The 14,419-nt window shown below is 49.8% G+C and overlaps 1 protein-coding gene and 3 pseudogenes across 1 annotated transcript in view; 1 reads left to right on the top strand and 3 right to left on the bottom strand.

Moving 5' to 3' along the window:
* LOC121835319 overlaps positions 1-14,419 on the top strand; it is a 162,354-nt gene that overhangs the window by 23,927 nt on the left and 124,008 nt on the right. The gene's annotated exons all lie outside the window — the stretch shown is intronic.
* Positions 864-4,839, bottom strand: LOC115323651 (annotated as a pseudogene).
* LOC115323650 lies at positions 6,200-7,937 on the bottom strand (annotated as a pseudogene).
* On the bottom strand, positions 7,944-8,802 carry LOC115310246 (annotated as a pseudogene).

Genomic DNA, 14,419 nt, shown 5'->3' with positions numbered 1-14,419 from the left:
AGTTTTTTTTACAGAATTCAAGCAAGTTATTTACAAAACTATGGCAAGTTATTTACAGAATTCTAGCAAATAATTTCACTTCGGATAATAAGCGTTAAAGAAATATGTAAACTTCTCTCCCCCCCCCCCCCCCCCCCAAGACAAATATAGACAACTGTCATGTCTGTCAACGTGGGTCAGAGACTCACATCTCTAAACCGCACAGGTGGTCGGCGAGTTCTTCCACTGGGGGAACGGAAACTGCCACTGGAGGAATAGTAGCCTCCACTGAGGGAACGGGAATTTCCGGTGGCAACCTTACTCTTTGGTGTGAACTTGGTGGTACCGTCACGGCACCCTGTCGAGATTCAAAAAGACCGGTTGGACTATCTGGGCACGCCTCGTCTCCATCCTCATCTTGTCCCCGTGGAGGTGGAAAAGGCGGAGGCGTATGTCGCCTTAGTTGCTGCCGTTGCCACTGAGCAGCCTGCTTTAATGTGTTTGGCCTCCACTCATGATGAGGACGCTGGCTTCTAGAGGTCTCTTTCAGAATCCTCTGTGTAGGCAGGTGCTCAAAAGGCTGTGTCTTTGCTTGCGACGACTTCTCAACGGTATCTTTGCCAGGTGGAGCCGTTGCCGCCGTAAGCTTGGAGGCGTTCCAGATGCGACCGTCATGAAGCTTGAAGGCCCATCGGCCGACACGCTCCACAATTTTCATTTCGGGACCAAAAGCTTGGTCTCCCTTCTTTACCTTTCCTGGCTTCCTGACGCGCACCCATCCGCTGACCTCGAATGTCGGAACTTTGGCAGCTCGCCGTCTGTCTGTGTAGCGCTTGCTGTGCTCTTGTCCCCGCTGCACTCGGCACCGCAGACGCTGCAGCTCCTCAAACGGGTTCTTCAAGAACTGCGATGGAGAAAGGCCAATGATGTGAAGCCGATTGCGTGGATTGCGTCCATGTAGCAGAACCGCAGGAGACAGTTCTGTCGTTGCGTGTGGCGTACAACGATACACGCACAAGTAATCTAGAACGGCAGAGTGAATTGAACGCTTCTCCAGTGCAGCACACTGTAAGAACGACTTGAAGGTACGATTAAATCGTTCTACTTGCCCGTTCGCCTGTGGATAATACACAGAAACCAGGTGTTGGGTAATACTTTGCTTAGCCAGGAAGCTCTCGAATTCTGCAGAAGAAAATTGAGGTCCATTGTCAGATACAATGGTGTCGGGGTATCCTTCCCGAGAAAAGACGAGCCTCAGGAAACTGGTCACCGTGCTTGTCGTGACGTTGGACCAAAAATGAACTTCAGGCCACTTTGAAAAATAATCCACGAGCATGATGCAGTACCGATATGCTGGTGGCGATGCTTCAAATGGGCCAACGATGTCAATGCCGAGCTTTGACCATGGTAGGTCTGGCAAGGGCACGGGTTGCAAGGGTGTTGGCGATGTCTTGGCACTCTTGTCGGCCGAGCTACTAACACCGCAGGCTTGGTCTGCCATTTTCACCTCCGCATTCATGCGGGGCCACTAATATAGTTTGCGAAGGCGAGTCCGCGTCCTGACGATGCCAGGGTGTCCCTCGTGTGCTCGGCCGATGAGAGCGTTTCTCATACTAGTAGGAACGACGAACTGTTCACCGCGCAGCAGAAGACCGTCGTGCACAGAGAGTCTCTCTTTAGTGGCGTGGAAGATGGCTTCGTCGGAAGACAACGCCCTAGATGGAGGCCATTCCGACATGACATAAGACATCACTTAAGTCAGCTGGGGGTCATCCGCCGTTTCCTGTTGGAGTTGAGCTTTTGATATGCATTCATCGTTCAGAGCGGTAAAAGACACAATCTCGTCGTCAAATGCTGTCCCTCCCTCATCTTCTGCTACCGGAAGTCTGGAGAGAGCGTCAGCTACTTGATTCCTCTTGTGGCCAGAAGAGCGACGAGAGCTTGATGGTCTGTGCGCAGAGTGAATTGGCGACCTCAGAGATATGTGTGCCATTTTTCACAGGCCCACAGACACGCAAGCGCGTCTCGTTCACCCGAAGAGTACTTCCTTTCTGCGGCAGTCAGCGTACGTTACGCGCAAGCAATTGGGTGAATGTTTTGTCCGTGAAGCTGCTGCAACACTGCTCCAATTCCATAAGCTGAAGCATCCATAGCTACGATGATAGGCAGCTCTGGGTCAAACATCTTTAACGTTTGTGCAGAGGACAGCATCGTTTTCACCCGATTAAAACTTCGATCTGCTGCCTTGTCCCAGATGAACGGGGTGTCCTTCCTCAAGTACTTTCGCAGCGGTTCCACTTCAGAAGCCAGGCGTGGTACAAAGCGGGAATAATATTCAACCATTCCTAGGAATAACCGCAGCTGCTTTAGGTCCGTGGGGATGGGTGCCGCACGAATAGCGTCGACTTTGTTTTGTAGGGGTGAAATCCCCGCAGCACTAACTTTGTGCCCCAAGAACGAAATTTCTCCTACGTCAAACGCATTTGTTGTTGAGTTTCATACCAGCCTCAGATATGCGCACGAGCACTTCTTTCAGGCGTTCCAGGTGCTCCTGCTGGTTCTTACTGTAGACAACCACATCATCGAGGTAGAAAAGCACCCATTTGCAGCCCTGTAACATCTTCGCCATCATCTGCTGAAATGTGGCTGGCGCTGAGGCTAATCAAAAACACACTCGCTTAATGCGAAACAGTCCTTCATGCGTAATAAACGCTGTAAAATCCCGACTGTTGGGGTGTAATGGGACTTGATGGTATGCAGCTGCGAGATCAAATTTGGAAAAACGCTGCGCTCCATGTAAGGCGTTCAGCAACTCTTCAATGTGTGGAGGCGGGTAGCTGTCGATTACGACCACTTTGGTCGCTTCATGAAGGTCAACACACATGCGAATACTGCCGTCTTTCTTCTGCACGACTACTATCGGTGACACCCATTCGGAGGCATTAATGCGTTCGATTACTCCAGCCTCCTCAAGACGTTTAATCTTGTCAGAAACTTGTTTGCCAGCAGCTTTAGGAATACGTCTCATACGATGTTTAACGGGAGTGACAGAGGAACGGACCTTTATCTTACAGGTGACTCCCTTAACTCGGCCTAGTCCTGGGGTGAAAAGATGATCGAAGTGTGTCTGAGATGATGGAAGTCTAGGAAGAGAAGACACAGGCTTCGCTAAGGCAGTAGGTAGAGTCAGACTTGCCTTTGCTGGTGGCAGAAGCCGTTCAGTCCACTCTTCCTCCAGTGCAGCTGACGAGTCGTGCAGCTGAGAGGTCACGGCTGAATTTGATGCCCTTGACTTGGTTGTCAATGTAGGTGATTGTGACGACGTTGACGGTTGTTCTGCCCCACTTGTAGAGGCCTCACCGGTGTCACTGGTCGCAGTATAAAAAGAAGTCCGCGTTGCTCCGCTCATTTTGATGTCGTGCGCCACAACGGCGTCCATGCCTAACAATGATGTGCCTTGGTCTGCGATGTAGAATAGCACTTGCGCGTGACGCTGCTTGAATATCACCATTACCTTGAAGGCTCCCAAGATATTAATGGGCTGGAGCGAATAATTCAGTAGCGTCACCGGTGGTGGTATAACGAGTGCATCTCGCGCAAACCATTGCATGAACGTGGCTTTGTCCATTATTGAGACGGATGACCCGGTGTCGAGCAGGAACTGTATCGGCGTTCCAAAGACTTTGGGGCTAATATAGACTTTTTTCGTTGGTGATTCTGTTATGTGGCATACGATCTCAGAATCATCAACATTGTCGTCTTTGTAGTCATCATAATCTGAGAGCACCTGCTCCACTTGCTTGTATTGCGATCGCTGGTAGTCTCGACGTGTACTTCTGCATACGCGGCCAAGATGACCCCTGCGACCACAGTTGTAGCAATAAAGGTTTCTTGCGGGGCAGGTGTCGTAGCTCTGGCATCGATGAGGGCCATTTCTGCAGTTGGCACAAGTACGTGTGTGGCGAAAATTGTCATGTCGCCTTGAATGCTGCCGCCATTGCGAGCCTGACCTTGAGCGAATTGACTGTGCCGCGGGGTCCTGACGGTGGTCCGACGAGTGTCTAGGTCGTGGTTGCTGATGGCTGGAGAACGGATCTCGGCCGCTTCCCCCGCAGGTCGCACACGCGTCTCTCAAGGACGTTGTCTCGCAACCCCTTGGGATGATGACCTCCGTGGAGGTGGCGGCGATGTCTCATAGCATATCTGTTGTGAAGAACTATGTTGATGGGTAGGCTGCTTGAATGGCGTTCTGGAAGCATGTCCTTGACGTCGCCCGGACTGTCTCTCCCTGGGTTGTCTCGAAGCTCGGACGTCGCTGTCTGATGAATGCGTCACTTGACAGGTCTGTTCGCTCGGTGCAGCGACGCTAGCCCACTCTCGAACCTCTCGACGTGATCTTTCGAGGTTCATGACGGTATGCATAACAACGTCGAACGGGAGAGCTGCATCGAGGACCATACGTTCCTGAATTTCAGTTGCAGCCACTCCAATCATGAACTGTTTCCGGATACAGTCTTGAATACGGCTTCCAAAATTAGCGTTGGCGGCTAACATCCGTGGAGCCGACAGAAAATCGCGAAGGGGCTCACCTTCTTTTTGTCTTCGTAGATGAAACTGGAGCTCCTGGAGCATCACATTGGCTGGCTGCGTAAATTCAGCCTCCAGTAACTTGACTGTTTTCTTGTAGACATCAAGGGGAGCTTCCACAGCCTGTTTGCCGCCTGCTGCTGCCAGCGGTGCTAGCGCTGCCTCAACAGCAGGCTCAGGCATTGGTAGAGCGTCGTAAATCTGCTGGCCGGCCTCTCCGAGACAATTGAGCAGCATTGCCCGACGGCGTTCTGCACCAAACTCTTGAGCGCCGCTTGCTAGCAAATAACGCTCAAACATCTTGATCCATCTCTCCCATGGAATGGGCGGAGGTCCCAGCTTGACCAAGAACTCTGGGGGTAACTTGCCGCCCGAGGCCATGACTAGTCCAAGATGGCTTCTCAGCACTCGGTGATGCCGTTCGATGTAGTCGCTTTCTTGTTGCTGGATCGGTTCTGGGGAAGGTTTTGCCAGGACACGCAAGAAATTGCCCATTTGGCGATTAGCATTCCCAGCATATTCTCGCCGTGGCCCAGTCCAGCGCTGAACTCACGTAGATCCCATCCTCGTCGCCATAATGTAGAATTCAGCGGCAGGTGTACCGCTATGAAAGAACGACCATCTCGTCCGGTGCCTCGTGATTAACTGATTTTATATGACATAGAAAAAGAGAGAAGAAAGAAGATAGTCATGGATGAAGAAAGAATAAACAATTAAAACAGGGACAACACAACCACATCTTTCAACTAGCAACAGACGAGTAAACTTTCAACAGCGAGCAGCCGACTATACCCAGTAGGAGTGGGGGAGAGAAGGGGAGAGAAGGAAAGATAAAACACGCGAAGTGCAAGTCAGGGTGGTAGGGTTATCTCAGATTTTAAAAATTCAACCTCAGTTTTCGTCAGCAGGAGGGAAGGGTTTGACACGTTATTTTTTGCTCTGGTCATGGCGAATGATTCTATGATTTCCCTGCCGAGCAAAAAATAACGTGTCAAACCCTTCCCTCCTGCTGACGAAAACTGAGGTTGAATTTTTAAAATCTGAGATAACCCTACCACCCTGACTTGCACTTCGCGTGTTTTATCTTTCCTTCTCTCCCCTTCTCTCCCCCACTCCTACTGGGTATAGTCGGCTGCTCGCTGTTGAAAGTTTACTCGTCTGTTGCTAGTTGAAAGATGTGGTTGTGTTGTCCCTGTTTTAATTGTTTATTCTTTCTTCATCCATGACTTAAACCAACACGCTCTTCTACCAAGGAAAGAAGATAGGTTTCTTAAAGTGAGATATGTAGGACAATCAATAGAAGAAGTGAAGGAGAAATAGCAGAACACAACACATCTTTGGATATGTTTTACTTTTTGAGGGATTCTTTGTCACGTGCCGTCAAGAGGGGCCCTGGTTCGCAGAAAAGGAATCTTTCTCCGAGAGAGGGGCTGAAAAGGTTAGAAGTGGCTGATCTCACCTGCTCCAATAACCAACGGGAAGACGGCGGCACAGCGGTAGGCTCGTAAATATAAATTGATGGATGGATGAATGGATGGATGGGTAACAACTTTAATGTTCCACCAGATAAGGAGACACCTAGTCCTTGTCCCCGGCACGCAGGCCTAGGATACGGAGCCCGGGACCTCCGCGATTAGAAGCAGGCAAGGAGGTCTTGGCTCTTCGGGGCTTCTTCCGCCAGGCGGATGGCTTGCTGCTGTGGAGCAGGGACCTCGCTCCGCAGCAGGGCCTCCCAGGCTTCTCTACAATTTATATTTGCTTTAGCCCCTGGGGAGCTAGCACATTCCCAGATTATGTGGTCAAGGGTCCCTCTTGCCCCACAGTGCTTGCACTTATCGTTTTGTCTGTCATCTATCTGAACATGGTGTGCCCAGACTGGGTTTATGAAGTTCCCAGCTTGCAGGCGCCGCCATGTGACTGCCTCCCTATTGCTTAGACTTTTGTCCGATGGTGGCACCAGTTTCGTTTGTGATCTATAATTTTCGACAATATCCGTATAATTTTGCAGACGCTCGTCCATGTTCCGGCAGTCGGGCGGCCCCACAATTACCCGGAAGTAGAGAGCTCGGGCTAACTCGTGGGCCGTTTCGTTGCCAGGAACGGACGTGTGTGCGGGGGTCCAAATTAGGCTAATTTTTCTGTTTAGCTATCTACCGGTCAAAATCCTTGCCGCTTCCGGCGAGATCCTACCCTTCCCAAAATTCCAGATGGCCGTTTTGCTATCGCTAATAATAAATTTGACTTTCGTTCCAACGCAAGCGAGCGCTATCGCAACTTCTTCAGCCGTTTCTGCGTTGCGGCTTCTGATGGTGGCGGCCGATACGGGAGCATCTCGGCCGTCAACCACCGAGGCGACCGCCGCACCCGACTTGCCACTGGCCACGTCCACATACGCAACCGACTTGCTGTCCATTAAATCGAAGCGTCTGATTAATGCTTCTGCTCTCTTCTTCCTCCTCTCCGTGTTGAATATGGGATGCGTGTGACGAGGAGAGAGGGGAATGATTAGGTTTTCTCGGCAGTCATGAGGAATGCCTGACTTGACTCGTAGTCCCCTATCTGTTTGCAGGCGTAGCTACCATCTCGAGGATAGCTCTGCCTGTGGTCGTTTGGCTACGTCTTTCGAGCTGCGAAATTCTGACAGCCTCCGCTGTTTCGTCCCAGGTATTGTGCTATCCCATAGAGAGGAGCTTCACTGTGGAGGTGCTAATTAGTAAGCCTAGGGCCCTCTTTGTGCATCGTCGGATGAGAGAGTCTAGTTTCCTTCTCTCCTCCGACCTGATGTTTAAGAAAGGCGTGGCATAGCCCACGTGGCTTATGACGTATGCTTGAATTAGTTTAAGCAAGCTTCTTTCCTTCAGGCCTCGTCCTTTCAGCGTGACCCTTTTAAATATTCCAAGGGCTTGCGTGGCAAATCTTTCTAGTCTTTTGATTGCCCCATCATTATATCCATTCTCCTGAATGAATAGTCCTAAGATTCTGATCTGATCTACCTTTGGAACTGGTTTCTCCTCTACTTTAATGCTAAAATCCCAGCTGCGTTTGCATCGGAGAGACTTTGGGTTATAGGCGAATAATTCTGATTTTTGCGCAGAACATTAGAGACCCCTATTAGCAGCATAGTCCACGACAGTGTCTTTCGCCGCCTGCAAGCGCTCCTCAATGCTCGCATCACTCCCCTGGTTAACCCAGAGGTTGATGTCGTCCGCGTAAATACTGAAATTCAGCCCCTCTATGCTCCTCAGAGCTGCTGGGAAACTCCTCATTGCCACGTTGAAAAGTAACGTGGAGAGAACCGAGCCCTGCGGCGTGCCCCTGCTCCCTAACTTCAGTGTGTGTGACTCAATGTCTTGGAACTTTATGCAGGCAGTTCTTCTTCACCTCGTAAGGAACACCCATTTCTTCTTCTTCACCTCGTAAGGAACAGGGCAGAGTTCTCTACATTTTTCGTCACCGAGCGGGTGTCCTCTCCCGCACAGTTGGCACTTGGACTCGCATAATTGGTTTTGTGGCGTTTTCTCCATGCCACAGCCACGGCATTTCACAATTCCGGGGTCCGGGCAGACGTCTTCGTGGTGTCCGAGCCGGCCGCAGGCGTTACAATCCTCACACTTCTTGCGGTAGAGTACGCAGCGTTGCGCCACGGGCGTGAGTCGTACCCAGCGCAGTACCTCTTTGTCTTCGAAGAGTATTAAAATTGTCCTCGATTCTCTTCCGAGTCTTCTCACTCCTTGGACCGGAGGATTCCCGTAGATTTGCTGCCTTCCTCCGGCATAGCGATGTACGTAGTCATTTCTATCTTTTCCCCTTCCAACATGATGAGCTTCAAGTCGGCGTATTTTCTCTTCCTCTCTGCGCTGACGGTGGCGACGAGAATGGAATGTTGCTTCGAGTTCATCAAGATGACGTCCTCCCCGGCCGCGTCTGGGCTGACACCAGCAGCCCTAAGTATTACGTGGGCCAAATATGCACTTCCGTATTTCATCGTACGTATGAGACCGCCGTGCGGCCTCATGACTATTTTGTCGGCGCCGTCCGGAACTCGGGCAAACTGCCTTTCAACCGACTTTGCCGCCATCTTCCTCCCTGCGAGCTTCTCGGTGGCTCGCTGCCGTTCCATATGGCGTGCCTCGTTGTCCGCTAGGGGGCCGCTTTTCCTTTCTTCTTACTAACGTACCATTGTCCTGTCACATTCAACTCTTCCGGATCAATCTCCGTACCTTCCACGGTCTCCATCATGGCTCAATCAGTCTCCGAGCGGGGCCTCAGCCGCCGACGATGACTTATCAGGCCGACCTCGAGCGAGCCGGTCTCTCGGCGGACGTCACACGGCCTTCCTACACCGTGGCGGGCGTGCAGCGGTGGGCCGACGGAGGGAAGCGATGTTTACACGAGGATTACGTTGTGGTTCTCCTGGGGGCCACTGCCTTTAGGAGTACCACGTTCGCGGCGAGACGCTCTACCGCGAAGCGGGTTCGTGCTCGCGTGGCATGCTGCTCGTTGAGCGCAAACAGACACCAGTCACGTTGGTAACGGTGATAAACTCTGTTTATTTACAATGAAACAAATAACAACAAAACAGCGGCTATAAGTTGGTGAACGTCGTCGGTGTGGAGATCGCCCACGGCCGAACGGTCGTTCACAAAGGTACAAAGGACGGGGTAAACGCTCACCGGTGCGCGGGACGGGTCCCCGTGTCGCCGCCGCCGAATCCTAGGAAGAAGAGAGAGCGAGATACTGCTGTTCGCTGGTTTTAAGATAACGGCGGGTGCCAAGTGGCCAATCAAGGAGTGACACGTCGATCTCCTTTGTGCGGGGGTTCGTTACGGAAATCGCCCCAAAGTGGGAGAGGAGGAAGCCACTGGATGGATGGATGGATGAATACGGCTGAGCCCTTTGGATCGGGCGGTAGCTTACGCCACCTAGCCATTTTGTTTTACCATTTAAGCTTAGAATATTTAAATGTGAAATCTATATTCACTCCGCAGTGCAAAGAAAGTGAGGCTATGAAACCCCCTTGCCATCAGTGGATAAGAAAATACCTAGTTTTCTCTCGATTTCTGCCACCATTCACTTAATCTTTGCTTGGTAATCTCTACAGTCTTGAAATCCACTCTCCCTTCGCTGTCTCTAAAACCCAATGACTTTATTAAATCTATGTTGTCTTCGGTAGGCATAGGGTGAAGCCCTTTACAGTAGAGTATCAAGTGCTCAGCCGTCTCGTCCTCCTCTCCACAAGCAGTGCACACTGTATCAATTTCCTGGTACTTCACTCTGTATGTTCTGGTTCGCAGAACACCCGTTCTTGCCTCAAACAGCAATGAGCTTCCCCTAGAATTGTCATAAATGCTTTCTTTGGCAATAACTCTTTTGTTTAATCTATAGCTTTCCAGAGCCGTCTTTGTCTGCATTCCCTCTAGCCACCAATCTCTTTCTGTGGCCTTAACTTTCTTCTTAACTGAGACTTGCTCTTCCGTATCTTCGCTATAGCCCAAAAACTTTCCTCTTAATTTCCTAGTGCGCTGTCTCCACTTTGTGTCTACACTCCTCATGTATAAATAGCTGAAAACCTTTCGTGCCCATTGCTCCCCGTCCATTTGCCTCAACCTATCCTCAAATTCTACCTTGCTCACTGCTTCCCTGCTCTCAAATGATGCCCATCCCATGTCTCCTTGTACTCCCTGGTTTGGCGTTTTGCAATGTGCCCCCAAAGCCAGTCTACCTACTCCGCGCTGTTTTATTTCTAGTCTCGCATGCACTTCGGATTTCATGCATAGCACTGCGTTTCCAAAAGTCAAGCCAGGCACCATGACCCCTTTCCAAATCTCTCTCACCACCTCATACCTGTTGTAATTCCAAAGTGCTCTATTTTTCATTACAGCTGCATTTCTGTTGCCCTTACCTATTATATACTTTTCATGGTCTCTGAGATATTCTGCACCATCACATATCCATACTCCTAGATACTTGTATTTACTAGCTCTCTCAACTGTAATATTCTGTATCTTCAGCCTCTCAACTTCATCCTCGTTAAAAATCATGACTGCCGATTTTTCGCTACTGAATTCTAAACCTAATTCCTCTCCTTCCCTACCACAGATGCTCATTAATTCCTGCAACTCTGTCCTGTTGTTAGCCATTAGTACAATATCATCCGCATACATCAATCCCGGTAAGGATTGCTGAATTTTTTGGCCTAGCTTACTGTAAGAAAGGTTGAACCCAAGCCCACTCTTCTCTAGTCTATCCTCCAATCCTCTCAGATACAACATAAACAGCAAAGGCGATAACGGGCACCCCTGCCTAAGGCCTCGTCTTATCTCTATTTTCCCTGTCGCCTTTCCTTCCCATGTTATAATCACCTTGTTATCTTTGTAAATGTTCCTTAATAGTGCTGTTAGTCCTTCATCTAGGTTTAAGTTTTCCATTATGTCCCACAGGTTTCTTTGGTTCACATTGTCATAGGCACCCTTGATATCCAGAAATGCCAGCCAGAGCTGTCTGTTTTCTTTTTGCGCTATTTCTATACACTGTGTTAGAGAAAATAAATTGTCCTCCAACCTTCTTTGTTTTCGAAACCCGTTCTGTAATTCGCCCAGTATGCCCTCGCAATCTACCCATTCCTCCAGTCTGTTCTTTATAATCTGCATTACCAACCTGTAAATAACCGGTGTCACGGTTATAGGACGATAATTCCTAATATCAGACTTATTTCCCTTTCCCTTATATATCATACTCATCCTACTAAGCCTCCATTCATCTGGAATATTTCCTTTTGTTATCATGGTACTCACTACCTCCCTTAGTTTTGCCTTAGATTTAGGACCCAAATTCTTCACCAGCTTGATAGGGATACCATCTGTGCCTGTCGACGTGCCACTAGGGACTCTTCGTTCCGCCTTTTCCCATTCTCTTTGTCCAAAATCCGCGATGTCACAAACTGGACTGCTACTTCCTTCGGTTCTCCTATCTTCCACATGTAACCGTTCCCGCAATTTCTCCTCCATCACTGCTCCTATATATTGTATCGCATCATCTCCCTCTAATTGATCTCCCTGATGCGAGAGTATGAACCTCTGTCTAGCTTGCGTTGTTTCACCGAGTGAGTTCAAGTGCTCCCAAAACTTCTTGGCAGCGTTTCTATCTTTCTTACTTACATTACTCATCCATTCCTCACCCTTTCTCTGAATTTTCGCATTGATCAAACTGGATGCCTCTCGGCGACATGTTATAAAATTGTCCCATTTTCTTTTTACTTCCGTTTCGGACTCCCCACTACGCTTGGAATACCTGTGTTCTCTAGAGGCTTCCTGACGTTTTTGTATCGCTTGCTTCACTTCTTTGTCCCACCAGCTTTTTGGTCTATGTCCTTGCTTCCCCTTTCGTTTACTCTTAACTTTGTCTAGTTCTAGAGCAAAAAGCCTAGTTAGGCTCTCATAGGTCCAATCTGTATGCCGGTGCCCTGAAACTGCTGCCTCTATTCTTTCAACAACTATTTCCAACTCTTTGTCGCTGCAGAAAGTTTGCTTTGAATTATGTTGTCTAGTTTCAGGATTTACTTCTCTGGCAAAATTCAGCTTAATACGTTTGTGATCACTACCAAGACTTTTGGAACCTTCTTCATCTATTTTCATTACTTGTAACTTACCATATATTTTGTGTGACATGAGTACGTAATCTATAGTTGAATGCAGATTGCCAGTTTCCCAAGTTATGTGCCCGTCACACTTCTGACTGGTATTACATAAAACTAAGTCATGTTTTTCCACCAATTCTAGTAATATGCTTCCAGTTGAGTCCGTATACCCATCCAGACCCTCAATATGGGCATTCATGTCTCCCATAATAATTATTTCGGAGCCTTCCCCTAGTTCACTAATGTCTCTTGATATGCAATCAATCATTTTTCTGTTTTCCTCTTTAGCACCTGTCCCTGTCCATAAGTAAACCACTCCAAGGACTGTTGATTCCCCAGCGACTTTTCCTTTCAGCCACAAATGTTCGGCGCACTCCTTTCTGATCCTTTGAAAGTTCATATTCTTCTTAATAAATGCTCCAATTCCACCTCCCTTCCTCGTTCCCTCCATTCTGTTGCATTCTTCCCACACATAGTCAGGGTTGCAAGGTGGCTGCTCCATGTCTCTGAGATGTGTTTCCACAAACCCATACACCATTAAATCCTCCTTTCTTAGTTGCTCCTCTACCTCTTCCCATTTTAACCTATTTCTACCACCCTGCATGTTAATATATCCAATGTCTGATTGTGCTGTTTTTTTATACCTGTTCTTACGTTTTCTCCTCTTTTTAACCCTGGGTGCCTCTCCTGACTTCGTTGGGTTTTCAATTACTTCAGTGCCCCCAGGGCCCTCGGTCCCCCCAAAAAAGCAGTCACCGTGCGGCCCATCCTATCCCCCACCCTGTAACCCGTGGCCTCACTGTAGTGAATGCCATCTGCAAAAGGGCGGGAGCCAGCCTCGTACACCTCTCTGTTTACTTCCATTACGTCGTACCGAAGCTGTCGACTCATACCCTTAATTACTCCGTTGGCTTCGACAACCCTCCTCCCCGTTAACCCGGACTGCCCCCGAACTTCTGGAATGGTGCACACAACCACATGCACATTCTCAGACACGTCCCTCAGCTTACGTATTCCCACGTTTAGCTGCTTTCCGAGGTTCTGGCTCCTACCCTTCAGCACATCATTAAGCCCCGCATGAACTATTACTAGGTTCCTTCCCTCCCGGTTATCCCACACCCCCTCACGTGCTGCGGTCATAGCATCCACCATACACTTCCCTGGCTGGACCTCTACGGTTACCCTCTGGTCTCCCTTCACCCTGTTATGTACACCCCTCCTAACCCGTGCAACGTTAGAGCTCCCCACTACCAGTACCCTAGATCCCCCTGGTGCCTGCGCGCCTTTGTCCTGCGACTTATCTCCTGTCACCTGACTGCCCGACGCCTGCTGCTCGAAGGCGCCATTGAGCTGAGGTTCAATCAGCTCTCCAGCGTCGTCGAGCCCGCCTGCCAACAGGCCGGACTCCCGACCACCAGGGACCCCAGCCTGCAGACTGGTGGTTCGTCCCGCTAGAACTGACACTTCCTCCTTTCTTCCCTCGCTACTCTCACTCGCTCGAATTACCCCTTCCAGGCGCTCTACCCTACTGTCACGCTCCCTCTTACGCTCCTCTAAACCCGCCTTCCATACTTCCCCCAGCTCTTCCGCCTGCTTCTCGAGGCCGACCCGCTGCTCCCTCTCATGATTAAGCTGCCTAGTCAGCTCCTCTACCTGGGCCTCGAGACCCACCCGCTTCTCTCCTTCTGCCTTAAGCTGGGCCTCAATCTCCCGAAATCTACCCTCCCATTCCCCAGTTACCTGCTGAAGCTTCACACAAAGCCGACACTCGAAACTCACCTCCGCCGCCACCTCCAGGCTCCCGAAACCCGTCTCCTCCAGGTAACACCACCTCCCACACCCCTCGCACTGCACCAACTCGTCCCCACCCTTGTCATGCCGACCCAAATCTAGACCCATGTCTAGACCGGGAACAAACCGTCCCTTCCCGCCAAAAATTCAAACAGAGCCTACTTTGCGAAACTAACGTTAACTGCTGCTGTTTAAACCTAATACTGCTACCGCATAGTCACTTCCAATCAACTCTCAAAAAAAGAGAGAGAAAAGAAGAAAAACTGGCACTTAGCTTCGGATGCTCGAGGAGAACCAGGAAACACGTCCGCTCACCGCAACTCAGTGGTAAGCAGCGCCACCTCTCGCTACGTCGGCGCGGCCGCCAAAACGCTGACGCGACAGAATGTTGAGGGATCACAATCCCCACAACGTTCAGTTCTCCGG

The sequence above is a fragment of the Ixodes scapularis genome, unplaced genomic scaffold (assembly GCF_016920785.2).
Source record: "Ixodes scapularis isolate PalLabHiFi unplaced genomic scaffold, ASM1692078v2 PGA_scaffold12__126_contigs__length_90152505, whole genome shotgun sequence".
Taxonomy (NCBI): domain Eukaryota; kingdom Metazoa; phylum Arthropoda; class Arachnida; order Ixodida; family Ixodidae; genus Ixodes; species Ixodes scapularis.
The sequence above is the reverse complement of the archived record's forward strand: the minus strand, read 5'-3'. Positions and strand labels throughout refer to the sequence as shown.